The 17132-nt window shown below is 39.9% G+C and overlaps 1 non-coding gene and 2 pseudogenes across 1 annotated transcript; all 3 read left to right on the top strand.

The window, feature by feature from the left end:
• The first annotated feature begins 11242 nt into the window (after positions 1–11242).
• On the top strand, positions 11243–13019 carry LOC149516815 (18S ribosomal RNA; annotated as a pseudogene).
• Positions 13020–13310: 291 nt separating this feature from the next.
• On the top strand, positions 13311–13466 carry LOC149516814 (5.8S ribosomal RNA). The gene has a single exon (XR_016345421.1). It is a non-coding gene; the product is annotated as a 5.8S ribosomal RNA (ribosomal RNA).
• A 232-nt stretch (positions 13467–13698) lies between these two features.
• Positions 13699–16832, top strand: LOC149516813 (25S ribosomal RNA; annotated as a pseudogene).
• Positions 16833–17132: the final 300 nt, after the last annotated feature.

The raw sequence follows: 17132 nt of genomic DNA, 5'->3' as shown, positions 1-17132 counted from the left end.
ATCCCTCCCCCCACCCATTGGAGTCCTCCCACTTCAATTTTTTACACCACACCCCTCTGTGGTTAGGGACGAATGGTATTCTCCATTACAACTAATTTGGTTCGAGGATGACATCCCTTCTTTGAGCGCCTAAGTAAATGACAACCAAATGCCCTTGGTATTTGTTATAATGATGGGCTTACCCTTGGTGTGGGCACTTGCCTTAAGCTCTATCGATATATGTCAACCCTTAGATTGGTTTTGCCTACATACCATCAATAGTAGCTGGCTTTTGGTTCATACAAGTAATTGCATCCAACACTATTGGTAGATGCTAGCTTGTTGTTGTGTAAGACACTATCAACTGATACTAGCCTCTTGGTTCAAGATGTTGTTTCTGACACCATTGCTAGATGCTTGCACTTTGTGTAAGGACTTGCCTCGATCACCATTGGCACAACCTACCCTTGTTGGGGGTTGTTGCCTTAAACATCTTTTTGGTATATGTTAGCACTAAGGGTGGATTGTTACCTTAAACACCTTTTTGGTAGATGCTGGCACTCGGTGCGGCATGCGTACCATGACCTTTTCACCCAAGGCACTTATCCATCCTTCGATCTCTATCAATGCCAAATGGCACTCAATGCACGTGTCCTGGGCTCTAGTATTAAGCTAAACTCTATATGGCCTTGCATAGGGAATTGACTTCATCTGCCTAAGTAAAACTATGAAACTCAAGTGCTTAGCATAATTTCACCTTGTCAATAATTGTGTTGTCATACTGGGCCTTTTAAAAGCCCATAAATCTGATCTTCCTAGGACTATGTTCAAGTGTGCCTGCATATGGGCTAGTCTCCCTAGCTATTGACTTTATCCCACTAGAATTGGAACTACTCCTTGACTCAACAAGAACCCCTGCGCCTAGACTAGCTTTCAGACTATGACATATGCACATGTCTCAACCTCCATTAGGACATGTTGTCCCTTAGTCTTCATACATGCTTTGACCACCATCGGTATATTTTTGCCATGCCAATGCCCTTCATGTAGGCATTTCCCTCAAACACCATCAGCACATGTTGGGCTATGCACCATGCATTCCACGACCAAGCAGTAGGTGGGTTCAAGTGCATCTTTATAGTTATGCCATACTAATGCCATTTTTGTGGCTTGTAAATTCATATAACACTCACCAACACTTGTATTTGGGCCTAGCTCAATTTTGTCAAGCTTGAACACCATGCCTAAGCCGTTGGAGTCTTGATCATTGCCCATACCATTATTCCAGGCTAGTTCCCTGCTACTTGCACCTTCAGTATGCCTCAAGGTTTGGTCCCTCTAGCTATCAAACTTTGTCTTATTAAAGCTAGAAATACTTTTTAACTCAGAAATAACACCTAGGCCTAGACTAGGTTACAAACCATGGCATATGCACATGCCTTGACTGCCATCAGGACATGTTGGCCCTTGATTTTGGCACATGCTTCGACCACTGTCGATGCATGCTTCAACTACCATCAGCACATGATGGTTGTTTCTACGGGCAGTTCCTTTGAACACCATCGGCACTTGTTAGGGCACACACCAAGCGTAGGTATCCTAAGCTTAGGCTGCACACCATGTGTACCATGAATAGAGCATTAGGTGGGTTCAGACACATTTAATATTTTTTTTGTACTAATGTCATTTTTATGGATTGTAAATTCATATAACGCTCATAATCGACCACACTTAGGCTTGGCTCAATTTTGCCAAACCTAAACACTGAGTTTGAGCCTCTGGAGTCTTTATCACTGCCTGTACCACTATTTAAGGCTAGTTCCATGCAACTTAAACCTCTAGTACACCTCAATGCTTGATCCCCTTGGCTGTTGACCCTAACTTACTAGAACTAGAACTATTCCACAACTCAAAAAAACCCATGGGCCAAACCAGCTTGCAGATTGTGACATATGCACATGCCTTGACTACCATCAGGACATGTTGGCCCTTGGTCTTAGCACATGCTTTGACCACCATTGGCACATGCTGGGCCATGCACCACATACAAGAATCCTAGGCTATATGCCCCATGACCTGGCAATAGGTTGGTTCAGGCACATCTTCATATTTCTACCATTCTAGTGCCATTTTTATGGCTTGTAAATTCATATAACGGTCCTTTAAGCCTTTATGTGAAGTTTCATGGCAAGATGACTCATTTTCTATTTTTCATGATTTTTAAAAATTTTCATAATTTAGATTTTTTAAAATTTTTTTAGGAGTTTTGGCCCCAAATTTGGTATATGTGATCCTTGTATTTTTATTGGTGTCCACAAAAAAAAATAAACTATAAAATTAAAGCGTAGAAGATTTTGTGACCATTTGAAAAAATCATCCCCATTTTAAACACTTGAATGGCTACTAGATACGAACCTCTAAATGTACTTATGCCCTTTTCAGGGGGTGTGAGTTATCGAGGTTCTTTAGGGTATAGGGGACCAATATAAGGACCAAGGACCAGCACCCATCACACATCATTTGTGCACACTCTCCGACCCTCATCCCCAGTCATTGAAACCTTTAAAACCAATCATTAGGTTTTTTGATGATGTTTTGACAATGGTACCCTAGGTAAAAAAAAGTTGTACCAACACATGTCAAAGCCTGACATGTGCACCAAGGCTTAGAATCGAACTTTGGCCAAGGCCTTGACCATTATCGACACATGCTGGCACATTATGCAAGTACAAGCCTTATTTATCATCGACACAAGTTACCCTTTGGTATGGGCACCTACCTCAACCACCATTGGCATAAGATGGCCTTTGGTATAAGCACCTACCTCGACCACCATCAGCATATGTTGGCCCTTACTAAGGGCATATGCCTCGATCAACATCAACATAATCTAAACCTAGTACAGGCACTTACCTCGATTAACATTAGCAGAAGATGGCCCTTGGCATGGACAGTTACCTTAAACACCATTGGCACATGCTGGCCTTTACTACAGGCACTTACCTTGAACACCGTCAACACATGTTGTGCCTTGACATAAGCACATCCCTTGACCACTGTCGGCACCTATGACCTCTTGGTACGAGATATGGCTATTTGAAAAATGTGTCCCCATTACAGACACTTTAATGTCTATTGTGACCATATCTATAAAATCTTTCATGCTCTGTAAGGGTGGTTGTCCAGGCCCCCTTCTCCCTTTATAGAGGGAATAGATGTGAGATGGGCCTGTCATTGTATACATCTATGACAATGTCCTTAGAGCAAAGTCCAAGTAGTGCATGCCTTTTGGCCATGTTGTCCTATGACTGGTTGCTTTGATGACCTTTAAGAGCCTATGGCCTTAACCGATTGGTGTTCATGTAGAAAAAGGGCTAATGCTACCCTAGACCCCAAACCAAGTTTTTAAATTGGGTAATGGCTTCTTGGGATGGTACAAGTAGAAGCTATAGTTGTGGGCTTGGTCTAGCAAAGTCTCTTGAGTATTCGGCAATTCATAGTCCCTTCTTATCGATCACAAAAATGTCAGGCCTGGCCAAGCTTATGCATACAGTTGATGCTACCTAAGACCCTAGGAACAAGTCCTTAAATCAGGCAACATCCTCTTAGGGTAGTGATAGTAAAGTTTACGTGTGTAGTCCCAACTAGACCAAGTATTGGTGGTTCATGCCATTGTTGTTTGTTGGATGGCAGAGGTAGTCTGTGGCCTTTGCTTATTTTTTTCCCATGCCAAATGGTTGTGGCATGGCCTCGTACATTGTTTCCTTTACTCACTCATCAAGTAATCAATTGGATGGGTTATGGATTAGTGTGCATGAATGTTGCCACTTGTATGCAATAGGCATATGAGTGGTGCCAACAGTCTCAATAATTCTAACTCCAATAGCATATATTTAAGTTGATATAGTTAAAAAGCTTGAAGTTGAAACTAGGGTTAGGTCATCCGATCTGCCTCACAATAAGCATCGATCTACTCATCCCTACTACCAACAATGTGCTCTTGGCCTTAACTAGCTAAGTCATTCCTCTGATGCTATTACTTTGAAGAAATTAGAGTGCTCAAAGTAGGCCTACACTTGTATACATTAGCTTGGGATAACATCATTAGATTTTGGTCTTATTATGTTAGCCTTTGGAATTAGAGTAATGATTAATAGGGACAGTCGGGGGCATTTGTATTTCATAGTCAAAGGTGAATTTCTTAGATTTATGAAAGATAAAAAACTAGAAAGCATTTGCCAAGGATGTTTTCATTAATCCAGAATGAAAGTTAGGGGCTCAAAGATGATCAAATTCCATCGTAGTATTAACCATAAATGATGTTGACCAAGGATCGATGGATGTTACTTTTAGGACTCCATCGACACCTTATAAGAAATCAAAGTCTTTGGGTTTAGGGGGAAGTATGGTTGCAAGGCTAAAACTTAAAGGAATTGAAGGAAGGGCACCATTGTCGGAGCTAGAATAGTAGCCTTAGATGGGTGGTCTAGCACATACCTTAGCTAGTGAGGTAACCTAACGATATACTAACTCTCACCCCATCTAAAGATCTTAAGAGATTTTATAGCTATGCTACCAAGAACCATTACAAAGTTTGAAATGGGGATACTTTTTCCTCACACATGAGATTTACCCTCCCTTTTGGCACCTTTACACAATCATGGCTCTATACATGGGTGGCTCTCGACATCTTTTGCCCGATCATGGCACTATACAAGTATGGCTCATGACCTCCTACCCCATTTATTCTATCAACACCCTCATCATCTTATTGGATTAGAATTCTTCAATCTTTTGCTTGAATGCTCAGAGGTCATGATCTCTCTCTTAATTGGTTTCTTTTCATCCTAAGCCCTCCCACTTCACTAAATATTCATGAACTATTCTTTGATATACTCATGATACCTTGTCAACTAAAATCTTTTCAACTCAATGTTCTGATGGTGATTTCATGGTAATGGTAGCCTTAGTTGATTCACCATGACTTACATCTATAGGGTCTACATGAGAGGGCTTTAAATTGATCTCATGGAACATTGGATGCACTTTCATCCATTTTGGAAGGTCAACTTTGTAAGAGGTATTCCCCACTTTGGAAAGGATCTTCTCTAGACCTCATACTTACACACCAACCTACAATCCCACTTTCTTAGGAACCTAGTTTCTTTGGGCACTAGTCTAACAAGAACAAAATCATCAACTTTGAATTGATGTGCCCTTCAGCCCTTATCTACCCATTCTTCATGTGTTTCGATGCCTTCCCTAAGTATGCTTGTGCAATTTTTATGTTTTGTCTCCATTCTTAGCTAAGGTTGAAGGCTTATAGATTCTTCCCTCGATATGGCTAAAAAGATGTATCCAGTAGTCTTGATAGTTGTCCAGTGACCACTTCAAATGGACTCTTGTTTATGGAGGAACACTTATTGGAATTAAAACAAAGTTGAACTACATCCAACAATAAAGGCCAATTCTTCTTATTAGCTTAAACAATATATCTTAAGTACTTCTCTAACAACCCTTTAAATCGTTCGATTTGACCATTAGTTTGTGAGTGATAACTTGAAGAAATGTTGAGCTGAAATCCTAAGATCATGAAAAGTTCTCTCTAGGATAACCTAGTGAATCTTAGATCCTTGTCGCTAATAATGGTTTGAGGAAGGCCCCAATACTTAATTACATGTTTAAATATTAGCTAGGCCCTATCTTTTATGGTGCAATTCTTTTTGGTGTGAATGAATGTAGCATATTTTGAGAAACCTTAAAAAGGCCCTATATGAAGTTAAGGGAGATACTTTTCCAAGGTCTTATGGGCATAAGTAATGTTCAAGCATGCCTACCATTTTTTTCTTTTCAACTTTGTCCTATTGGCAAACGAGGCAAGTCTTCATATAATTTATCATATCTTTCCACATGTGAGGCCAATAATAGCATTTTTTCAGTAAAGCCTAAGTACGTCACCAACCAAGGTGACTAGCCCATAATGTGTCATGGCATTCCCTTATTAGCATCTGTCTCAAACCTCTTACTTTTGGCACAAACAATCAAGAATCGTTTGTCAATAACACCTCATTTCCTTGTTAAAAGTACTTAGGCTTTCCTTTTTTTACTAGCTTCGGGATGGCATTAGCTTGTGGGTCTTTCTTCAAATTATCTTCAATTAGGTTGTGGATATTTGTTGTGAGTTTACTAGCCACTATCGAGGAAATTTTCTGAAGGGTAGCCAACTCTACCCATCTACTTAATGCATTTGCCACTTGATTGGTTCTTCATGTTGTGTGCTTAAAACAAAATTCAAATTCAACTAGAAACTCTTACCATCTAGCTTGCTTTGCTATAAGGCTTGGTTAGGTGAAAAAATGACTAACTACCACATTGTCCATCTCAACTACGAATTGTGAACCTAACAAATAATGCTGCCATGCTCTCAAACAATGGATTACTGCTAGGAATTCTTTCTTTTGAACCGTATATCTCCTTTCAGCTTTGCTCAACTTTTGACTTTCAAATGCTATCAAGTGCCATTCTTGCAAAAGCAGTCCCCCAATAGCAAAATTAGGTATATCTATTTGAACTTCAAAAAGCATTCCAATGTCGAGTAAAGCCAAGACAGTGTCCTTCATCAAGGCTTTCTTCAAGCCCTTAAAAGGCTCTTGACATTCATTTATCTAACAACATTTATGCTCCATTTCAATAACTCCTTAAAAGCCATGATTCTACGAAAGTATCCTTTCACAGATCTCATATAATAGTTGGCCAATCACAAAAATAAGTAGAGTTTGTTGACATTCTTCAGTGTTGCCCACTCCTTTATAGCCCTAACTTTTTCCATGTCCATTCGAGTATGGCCTTTTTCAATAATATGGGCTAGGAAGTGAATCCATATTTGAGCAAATGCACATTTTTCCTTTTTAACTAACAATTATTGGTCTTGTAGTCTTTGAAACACAAGATGTAGGTGCTCTTGGTGCTCTTCCAAGGTAGAACTATAAACCACTATGTCATCTAAATAGATGACCACAAACTTATCAAGATAGCCACGGAACACATAAGTCATCAAGGTACAAAAATGTGATTGGGGTATTAGCCAATCCAAAAAGCATAACAAGAAATTCAAATGCATCATACCGTGTTACACAAGTGGTTTTTGGCTTATCTCTTTAAATAATTTTAACCTAATGATAGCCAAATCTCAAGTCCAATTTGGAAAAGTACTTGGCTTGGTTTAGTTGATCAAACAAATCTGCAATAAGGGGAATAAGATATTTGTTTCTCATAGTGACATTGTTCAAGGCTTTCTAGTCTACACATATCCGTAAACTCCCATCATGTTTTCAAGGACCTTGGGTAATTGCTCTAGCATCATATTCTCAAACTCTTCCAATACTTTTTGCACCCCATCAGGTACTAGTTCCAGCTCAATCCCATCTTTGTAAATCGGCATGGACATTTAGGAAGGCTCCCCTCTCTTTACCCCTTTCTTGAATTGTAATGATGAAATCATTTTCTTCCCGCTCTTAGGGAGGATCATGGCTAACACAACACATAAACGTTCCCCCAAGAATAATAGACAACTTGCAATAAGGTTTGGGATTACCTGAGCTAACATCATGAAGTCCAATCCTAGGATAACATCAAAGTCATCCATGAGGGAAACCACGAAGTCTACATTTCCTTCCAATGGCCTCAACTTGGTCATCACACTCTTAGAGCTTCCACTGGTTATAAAGGTTACTGAGTTAATCGCTTTCATTTGCCCACCATCCTTATTAACCTTGAGATCACACCTTTTTGCTTCTTTTGGAATGATAAAGGTATAGATCGCATCCATATCTACCATGGCCTTTATGGTTTTACAATTAAGTACAGGGTCCATATATATCGAACCTTTCCTGGGTTCTTTCTTTGTCATGTTTAGTTGGGTGCAAAGGGCACTAAGGAATCATATTGAGCCTATCCTTGCTAGCTTCTCCTTAACTTCTTCCATTGTTTTAGGCACTTTGGAAAACTCTTGAGAATCTTAGAGCATTAAGTGCACCTCTATGTGGGCATTCAACCACTCAATGCAGCTTCTAGCATAAGAAGAAAGCTATCGATTGCTTTAGCTTGAAATTTGATGTATTGTTTGCCTTGGGTGGGTATTATCTCGACTAGATAGCCTCTTATCTAATCCCTTATTGAATGGTTGGTCCACTGTGGCCATCTTTCCTCTATTCCCAAAGTTAGAGTTACTGCCGCCTGATGGAGGGTTCTTTCATTTTAAGGGGTCATTGTTATAGTCATTAAAACGTTCCACAATAGCCATAGCAATGGCCATATCTTGCACCTTCTGTCTTTGTAATTCTATCTTAGCCTAAGGTTTGAGGCCCTCAAAGAAATAGAACATCTTTTCTTTTTCAAACATGTCTCTAATGTCCAACATTAGGATAAAAAAGCTCCTCACAAACTCCTACACCATTCTCATTTGCACTAATTCTTGAAATTTTTTTAGGCCATATACTCTACATTCTCAAAGAAAAACTGGTTTTTCAACTCTTGCTTAAGATTCACCTAAGTTTTAATAAGGCATTTATCATTTACAAATTTTAAATGCCACCACAGCTTGGCATCCCCAATAAGGTGCATTAAAGCCATTGCAATCTTATTCTCCTCTGATTCTAGGTGCATAGCTCAAAAGTATTGTTCTATGTCAAACAAATTCTTAAGCTCTTTGGCATCTTTTACCCTCTCATAACGTAGAGGCTCTGGCACTTTGGCCTTTTCCCTTTTTTCCAATAATCTAGAGCTTGACCTAGCCATAGTTATTTGTTGTACATTCACTTAGGCCCTGAACTCATCAAACTCTCTTTGGAGGACACTTAAGGCATCTCTAGCCTCGTCACCTAAGCTATGTAGAGTATCAAGTAACTCCCAATGGGATGTCTTGATCTTTTTTAGTCAATTATGAGTTATCATAGGTAGCCATAACGGCCTCAAACTCTTCGATCCTCTGTCAGTTATTAAATCCACCACTCATAGCAATTTTATCAATTTTCTAGCAGTTCTCAACCATGCTCCGATACCACCTATCACGGGCTAAACTTTCTCTCAATGAAGCAATAAATTGTGTGAAATTGGATGATGCTTCTGCAAAAGTTAAACAAGGATAATTCGATATCTGAATAGGCAACCAACAAGCCATAAGCTAATCTCAAGAAAATACAATGATATATTAGGGCATAATGGAAGCACACCAAGGCAACCCCCAACATTCTTGTAAGAAAAAAAGTGTTTTATTAAATTGAGAATAGTATAAAAAGTATAAAAAAAGCATCGAGTCTTCCCACCATCACCTAGGCTAGAGGAGTAGCCCTAGATAGGTGGTGTAGCACATACCTTAGCCAATAAAGTAGCCTAACAATAAGCCAACTGCTTACCCCTTCTAAAAAGCTTAGGAGATTTTATAACTGTGCTTCAAAGAACCATTACAAAGTTTGAAATAGGAACACTTTTTCCTAGCATATGAGACCCACCCTCCCTATTGGCATCTCTACTTGATCAAGGCCCTATACATGGGTGGCTCATGACATTTTATGCCTAGTCATGGCCCTATACAAGGTTGGTTCATGACACCCAACATGTGCACTAAGGCCCATAATCAAATTTCACCAGGGCCTTGACTATCATCAGCATATGCTAGTGCAGGGTGTGGGCACATGCCTTGATCATTATTGACACAAGTTGGCCTTCAGTATGGGCACCCACCTCAACCATCATTGGCATAAGCTAACCTTTAGTACAAGCACCTGCCTTGACCATGATTGACACATGATAGTTTTTAGTAAAGGCACATGCCTCAATCAGCATTAGCATAATCTAGACCCGGTGTAAGCACATACCTTAATCAACATCGACAGAGAATGGTCATTAGGGTGAGCAGTTACCTCAAACATGATCAGTACATGCTACCCTTATTGTCAGCACTTATCTCAAATACCATCAACACATACTGGGCTATGTTGCAAGCACATGCTTCGACCACCATCGGCAAGCATGAATCCTTAATGCAAGATATGCTTGTTTGAAAAAAGTGTTCCCATTATAGATACTTTAATGTCTACTACTAGCATATCTATTAAATCTCTCATTATCTTTAGGATGTGGTTGTCCAAGGCCTCTATTCTTCTCTCTGTGTGCATGATGGGCCTGTCATTATGTACATCCACGACAACATCCCTAGAGCAAAATTTAGGCCATGCATGCCTTCTAGCTATTTTATCTGATGATTGGTTGCTCTAGTGACTCGCAAGAGGCCATGGCCTCAACTAGTTGGAATGCATGAGAAAAAGGTGCTTAGCTGTACTAAGCTAAAGCCTATAGTTACGGCTAATGCTACCCTAAACCTCAGACTAAGTCCCTAAATTGGGCAACGGCTCCCTAGGGTGGTGCAAGCAAAAGCTACAGTCACAAGCTTGGTCTAGCCAAGTCTCTCAAGTATTTGGTAGTCTCATGGTCTCTTCTCATTGACCACAAAAATGCCTTGGCCTAGCCAAGCCTATGCAAGTAGCCAATGCTACCTAAAACCCCAAAAACAAGTCCTTAAATCGGGCAACATCCCCTAAGGTGGTGACAATAGAGTTTGTATATGCAATCTTGACTAGACCAAGTATTGGTGATGTCATGTTGTTATTACCTGTTGGATGGTGAAGACAGTCTCATGACCTTTGCTTGTTTTTTTCCCATGCCAAACAGTTATGAAGTGGCCTCATACGTCATTTCTTCTACTCTCTCATTAAGTAATTAATTGGCTAGGTTACAGACTAGTGTGTGTAGATGCTACCACTTGTATGCAATGGACATATTAAATGGTCTTATGGTTTTGCATGTTGACAAGCTCCATGCTGGATGCATCAAACTGTCAACCTATCATCCTTTTCAATCTCCTTTCCATGTGGTCATTGTACCTTAAGGGTGCAATCAAGATCTTAACCAAATGTTTTGCCATCCCTCATCCATCTTACATCCTTTGGGGCTATGGGTCAGACCTTAATCGTGCCCTGAGTCCTAAGCATACCACCCAAACCTCTGTGGTCACATTAGTGCACTAATGTTCGATCATGCTCTCAGATGTGGAATGTTTTGTTGGCATGGGCTCTTGGTCCTTATTCGTTCGATGCTATGAATTTTATGTGCTTGACACGCATGACGCTTGTGCTCCATGTTGGCTTTTTCTGTAGCTTAGCTGATGTGTTGAGGCCAATACGGTGCCAACATCCTAAAAGAATGCTACTTGATTGATCCTACCAGTAGTCATATGCTTGTCTCAATGATTAAGCCATGCATGTGTAAGTATGAACTAATTCAAATTGTGAAACAACAAATGGCTCATTAAATCGATTATAGTTTTTTTTATGGTATCTACTACTCACATAATCATAGCAATTCTAAAGCTAATACATGCAACAAACCTCAATTTTTAGAAGGGGAGCATTTATTAGATAAAAGGTCGATGTGGGTTTTGCTCGTTGCTTTGATGATTCATGATAACTCGACAGATCACATGATCTTTATACTAGCGACCCATCATTCAAATTTTTGCCCTTTCAACTTTTGATGGTGGGATGGTAGCCTACTATGGTGATGACAGGTGACAGAGAATTGCGATTTAATTTTGAAGAGGGAGCCTAAGAAATAGCTACCACATCTGAGGAAAGTAATAAGTGCATAAATTACCCAATCCTGAAATAGGTAGGTAGTGACAATAAATAACAATACTAAGCTCTTTGAGTTTTGTAATTGGAATGAGTACAATCTAAATCCCTTAAGAAGATCCATTGAAGGGCAAGTCTGTTACTAATAATTGTAATAATTTCAGCTCTAATAACGTATATTTATGTTGTTGCAGTTAAAAAACTCGTACATGGAACTAAGGTTGGGCCATGTGGTTAGCCTCACAAAGAGCACTCGTCTACTCATCCTTACTACTGACGATGCACTCCTAGCCTTAATTGGTTGAGTCATTCCTCTAACGTTGTTACTTTAAAAAAATTAGAGTGCTCAAAGTAAGCCTATGCTTGTATACATTAGTATGGGATAGCATCATAGGATTTTGGTCCTATTGTGTTGGCTTTTAGGATCAAAGTAATGATTAACAAAGACAGTTGAGGGCATTTGCATTTCATAATCAGAGGTAAAATTCTTGGATTTATGAAAGATGAACAATTACGAAAGCATTTGCCAACAATGTTTTCAATAATTAAGAATAAAAGTTGAGGGCTTAAAGACAATCAAATACCATCCTAGACTTAACCATAAATGATGCCAATCAGGGATCGATGGATGTTACTTTTTGGACTCTACCGGTACCTTATGAGAGGTCCTAGGGGGAGTATGGTGCAATGCTAAAACTTCAAGGAATTGATGAAAAAACACCACCAAGAGTGGAGCCTGTGGCTTAATTTGACTCAACATGGGGAAACTTATCGGGTCCAGACATGGTAAGGATTGACAGATTGAGATACGGGTGGTGGTGCATGGCCATTCTTAGTTGATGGAATGATTTGTCTCATTAATTCTATTAATGAGCAAGACCTTAGCCTGCTAACTAGCTATATGAGGGTGATACTTCATGGTTAGCTTTATAGAGGAATAATGGTCACTTAGGCTAAGGAAGTTTGAGGCAATAACAAGTCTATGATGCCTTTAGATCTTTTGGGCTACACACATGCTACATTGATGTATTCAACAAGTCTATAGCCTTGGCCAACAAGCTTAGGTAATCTTTAAAATTTCATCATAATGGGGATAGATCATTGTAATTATTGGTCTTCAATGAGGAATTCCTAGTAAATACAAGTTATTAGCTTGTATTGACTACATCCTTGCCCTTTGTACACACCACCCTTTGGTTTTATCGATTGAACAGTCTGGTGGAGTGTATAGATCATGGCAACGTGAATGGTTCATTGCCTGTGATGTCACAAAAAGTCCACTAAACCTTATCATTTAAATGAGGGAAAAGTCGTAACAAGGTTTTCATAGGTGAACTTATGGCAAGATCATTGTCAAAACTTGCTCAATGAATGACCCACAAACACTTTAATGAAACACTTAGGGGGTAAGGGTGCCTTCATGCCCTGAGCCTCTTTTGGCCTTAAGCAAGCATGATGGTCACTTTGTTTTGCCTTTTAGAAAGGTAAAATGATCGGTATCATTACCTGTGGCTGAATAACAAACCCCTAGCACAAATCACACTAAGGAATATGAATAAAAATGAGTGCATGTGTCATTGCCATCCCATTTATAGTGCAAGCATGGGTAGCATCATGACTCTTTTTGTCATGAAAAACCAAAATGACTTTCAGCAAAGGATATCTCAGCTCTTGCATCGATGAAGAACATAACATAATGTGATACTTTGTATGAATTGCATATTCTCATGAACCATCAAGTCTTTGAATGCAAGTAGCGCTCTAAGCCATTAGGTCAAGGGCACGCTTACCTGGGTGTCATGCATCATTGCCCCTTTCAACTCCCTACCCATCGGGCTTCAGGTGAGGGGGTAAAAGATGGCCTCTCGTGATCTTGTCAGTTATGGTTGGCCTAAAAGTAAGTCCCCAGCAATGATAGTGCCATGACTATCAATGGTAAAGCTCTCGACATGCCTCGTCTTTGGTGACATGCACTCATTGTCCATCCAAACCCCATCGGACCCTCCACATCACTTAGTTAATGCTTGTATCAAAACCTTAGGTTAGGAGGGATTACCCACTAAGTTTAAGCATATCAATAAGTGAAGAAAAAGAAACTTACCAAGATTCCACTAGTAATAACGAGCGAACTAAGAATAGCCCAGCTTGAGAATCAGGCACCCTTAAAGTCTAAATTGTAGTTTAGAGAAGCGTTCTCAATGATAGATTGGGCCCAAGTCTCCTGAAAATGGGTGCAAGAGAGGGTGAGAGCCTTATTATGCCTAGACCTTATTGCACTACTAAGTGTTGTCTATGAGTTGGATTGCTTGGGAATGCAATCACAATCGGGAGGTAAATTTTGTCCAAGGCTGAATATGGTGAGAGACCGAAAGTAAACAAGTACTATAAGGGAAAAATGAAAAAAACTTTTAAAAGAGAGTCAAAGAGTGCTTGAAATTGTTAAGAGGGAAGCGAATGAGGGCCAGTGATACACCCTAGTTGGATGTGAAACGACAAGAGTTGGTTTGTTGATCAGCTCAGGGCATGGATCGATGCAGGTCATAACCATGGTCCAAGCCTAGGCTTTCAATATGCCTATTGAGAATTTGTCACCATGATTATGGAATGTAGCACACCTCATCTCAACATGCCTTACCATCAACATACTCATGGCATCAGCCTACAGCTCTGTATCCGACCCATCTTGAAACATGAACCAAGTAATTTGACATGTGTGTGAGTCAAAAGGCTAGAAAACCTATAAGGCATAAGGAAGCTTATTGGTGGGATCCTTAGTGGGTGCACCACTGACCAACCTTGATATTTTAAGAAAGGTTTAAGTGTGAGCAAGCCTGTCAAAATGCAAAAAATGGTGAACTAAGCCTAAGTAGGGCGAAGCCAAAGGAAACTCTGGTGGAGGCCCACAACGATACTGATGTGCAAATTATTTGTTTGATTTAGGTATAAGGGCAAAAGACTAATCAAACTATCTAGTAACTAGTTCCCTTTAAAGTTTTTCTTAGGATAGCTAGAGCCCTTAGTGAGTTTTATCAGGTAAAGCCAATGATTAGAGACATCAGGGGCATAATGCCTTTGATCTATTTTTAAACTTTAAATAGGTAAGATGGTGTGGCTACTTCATTGAGCCATGATTAAGATAATAGGACAGTGGTAATGGAAGTCAAAATCCACTAAAGAGTGTGTAACAACTCACTTATCGAAGCAACTAGCCCCAAAAATGGATGGCACTTAAGTGCATGACCTACACTCGACCATTGGAGTAAGGGCCAGGTCCTGATGAGTAAAAAGGTGTAATGGTCACCATGAAACTTAGGCCACAAACCCAAGTAGAGTAGCCATTGATGCAAATCTTAGTGGTAATAGCAAATATTCAAATGAGAACTTTAAAGGCTGAAGAAAGGAAAGGTTTCATGTGAATGACAGTTGCACATGGGTAAGTTGATCCTAAAAGATAGGGGAAGCCCATCCGATAGCACATCCAATAAAGCTTCAAAAAGGAATCAAGTTAAAATTCTTAAACCAGGACATGGTGGCTGATGACAACATTAGGGAGTTCAATGACATCAATAGGGGCCTTGGGAAGAGTTATTTTTTCTATTTAACGGCCTACCCACCCTAGAAATAGCTTAATCGAAGGTAGGGTGCACTAACTGGAAAAGCACCGCCCATTATGTGGTGTCTAGTACAACCCTGATAGCCTTTAAAAATCCAGAGGACTAAGCGATGTCAATGCCCAATCATACTCATAACCCCATTAGGTTTCCAAGGTGAACAACCTCTGGTCAATGGAATAGCGTAGCTAAGGGAAATTAGCAAAATGGATTTGTAACCTCAGGAAAAGATTAGCTATGAAGGGGCCTCTCTAGGTGACAAATAATTAGTTCAAAACTGGTATGAATAAGGGGAATCCGACTATTTAATTAAAAATAAGCATTACGATGGTCCCTGCAAATGCTCATGCAATGTGATTTCTTCCCAGTGCTTTGAATGTTAAAGTGAAGAAATTTAACCAAGCACAAGTAAACAATGGGACTAATTATGACTCTCTTAAGGTAGCCAAATGCCTCATAATCTAATTACTGATGCACATGAATGGATTAATGAGTTTCCCACTGTCCCTGCTTGCTATCTAGTGAAACCACAACCAAAGGAATGGGCTTGGTAGAATCAAAGGGGAAAAAAGACTTTTTTTAAGGTTTGACTTTAGTCTGACTTTGTGAAATGACTTGAAAGGTGTAGGATAAGTGGTAGCCCTCAAGCAAAATTGAAATATCACTACTTTTAATGTTACTTTTCTTATTTTATGAATTAGAGGTGGGCCATGACCCCTTTTTTTGGACCTAAGGTTGGCCTTGATTGGTCAATCTAAGTGGAAGACATTGTCAAGTAGGAAGTTTGGCTGGGGTGACACATCTATTAAAAGATAATACAGATGTCCTACGATGAGCTCAACGAGAAGGAAAATCTCATATGGAACAAAAGGGTAAAAGCTCATTTAATTCTGATTTTCACTAGAATATGAACCGTGAAAGTGTGGCCTGTCGATCTTTTAGACCTTAGGAATTAAAAGCTAGATCTATTAGAAAAGTTACCATAGGGATAATTTGTGGTAGCTAAACGTTCATAGTGATAATGCTTTTTGGTCCTTCGATGTTGGCTTTTCGTATCATTATAAAGCAAAATTTTCCAAGTGTTGGATTGTTCACTCACCAATAAGAAATGTGAGCTGGGTTTAGACCATCATGAGATAGGTTAGTTTTACCCTACTGATGATAGCATCGCATGAGTAATTCAACCTAGTATGAAAGGTATTGTTGATTCGCACAATTGGTCATCGTGCTTGGTTGAAAAGCCAGTGGTGTAAAGCTACTGTGCATTGGATTATAACTGAATGCCTCTAAGTTAGAATCCAAGCTAGAAGTGATGCATGCACCCATCGCTTGAATACCGACCCACAATAGGGGCCCATGGCCCTTAAGGGCACATGTCGTATGTGTAGCCCTCAAGGCGAACAAGCTATTTGAGCTTTTTTAGAGCTTAATTCCCACTAAACAGAGGGTACAATCCTTTACAGATGACTTAAATACACTATGAGGTATTGTAAGTGGTAGAGTGGCCTTGCTATCACGATCCACTGAGATTCAACCCTTTATCACTTCGATTCGTTCTTCCCTCCCACACCCACCAAAGTCCTCTCACTTTATTTTTTCACACTGCAACCCTTTGGGGTTGGGGATGAATGGTGTTCTCCATTGCAACCAATTCAGCCAGGGGATTACATCCCTCCCTCAAGCATCCAAGTAAACAACAACCAAATGCTCTTGGTATTTATTGTAGGGATAGGCTCACCCTTGGCGCAAGCACGTGCCTCAAACTCTAATGGCACATATTGGCCCCTAGATCAGTTTTGCCCACATGCCATTGACATCACTTGGCCCTTGGTTCATGCAAGCAATCACATCCAAC

Source organism: Durio zibethinus, chromosome 9 (genome assembly GCF_047325235.1).
Source record: "Durio zibethinus cultivar Kanyao isolate XHJ-2024 chromosome 9, ASM4732523v1, whole genome shotgun sequence".
NCBI classification, from domain to species: domain Eukaryota; kingdom Viridiplantae; phylum Streptophyta; class Magnoliopsida; order Malvales; family Malvaceae; genus Durio; species Durio zibethinus.
The sequence above is the reverse complement of the archived record's forward strand: the minus strand, read 5'-3'. Positions and strand labels throughout refer to the sequence as shown.